Source organism: Mandrillus leucophaeus, unplaced genomic scaffold (assembly GCF_000951045.1).
Source record: "Mandrillus leucophaeus isolate KB7577 unplaced genomic scaffold, Mleu.le_1.0 Scaffold121, whole genome shotgun sequence".
NCBI classification, from domain to species: Eukaryota; Metazoa; Chordata; class Mammalia; order Primates; family Cercopithecidae; genus Mandrillus; species Mandrillus leucophaeus.
Window position 1 is genome coordinate 5,645,587 of NW_012100432.1, and position 1,295 is coordinate 5,646,881.

Below are 1,295 nucleotides of genomic sequence, written 5' to 3' on the forward strand. Positions count from 1 at the left end.
CCTCCCCCTCACGCCTCCCCACAAGCAGAGGGAGGCAGCTCTGGCCTCAGCCAACCCAGAGAAGGGCTCCCACGGTGCCCTGGCGGGCTGAAGGGATCCTCAAGCGCCGCCAGAGTGGACGCCGAGGCCAAGGAGGCGCTGAGAGTGAGGGATGCTAGCACATTTGCCACCTCTCAATGGGACCTGTGAGAAGAAGTGACAAATGCAGCTTTGGGGATCTGAGGTCTAGATTGGTCCTTTCAGCGCCTCTTCTTCAGGAGGGGCATCCAGAGTGTCTAAGTGCCTGCTCACAGTCCCTGCTGATGCTCCCTGGTGCTGACTGACCCTGGGCAGCCCTTTCCCGCCTGCCAGTGACCGTGTAGGCCATTTTGTGCCTGCTGGGTTAGATGTCCACTCCGCTCCAGTGTCGGGGTGTGAGGCCCTTGCAGGACCCAGACCTGCCCTGTATCCGCGTTCTGGTCCTGCTCCTCACCAGCTGTGCATCCCTTGCAATTCTCACCCGCTCTCTGAGGCTCGATTTCCTTATCTTCAAAGGAGAGGACAGAGGCTGCCCCTGATCCTATGAGGGCACTATGGTACATGCACAGCCCCTGGCATGAGGTTGGGTGCATAGGGAGCCTGATACCGTGATGTGTTCCCCAGAGCCCTCCAGCCTCAGTGTGTCTCTCACTGTAAACCGGATTCAGCACTTCTACTAGCTGGCCCAGGGTGGGCCCCGGATTCCTTACTATCGGCTTCTCCCTGAACCCCATCGCTGCTTATGCAGCCCTACTTGGGGCGTAGGCTGGCATCTCTACCTTCATGGCCATGGCTGAAGTTTGACCCCACCCCATAGGTGCTCAGTCCTGAGGCATGGTGCCATCCTTGACGTCCATCTCTCTTGCTCACACCTGGTCAGCCTCACCTTTGCAGTATGTCTAGACTCTGATCACTTCCCCCACCCCTACTGCTGTGCCTCTTTCCAGCCACTGCCATCTCCCACCCCCTCGCTGGGTGGGAGGCCCACTACCTGACATTCCTGCTCCCCATGGGAGGGTGTGCTGGTCACACCTAAGCCAAAGCAGGCCCCACCTCTGCTGCAGGCTCCACCATGGCATGCATGTGCCCACCACGTGCCTAAGACCTCTCTTCTTTTCCCTGTCCTCCTACTGGCTCCTCTGCCAAGCACCCATGATGCTCTCTCTTTTACCTCCTTCCAATCTCTCCTTTTCTTTTTCTTTCTTTCTTTCTTTTTTTTTTTTTTTTTTTTTTTTTTGAGACGGAGTTTTGCTCTTGTTGCCCAGGCTGGAGTGCAA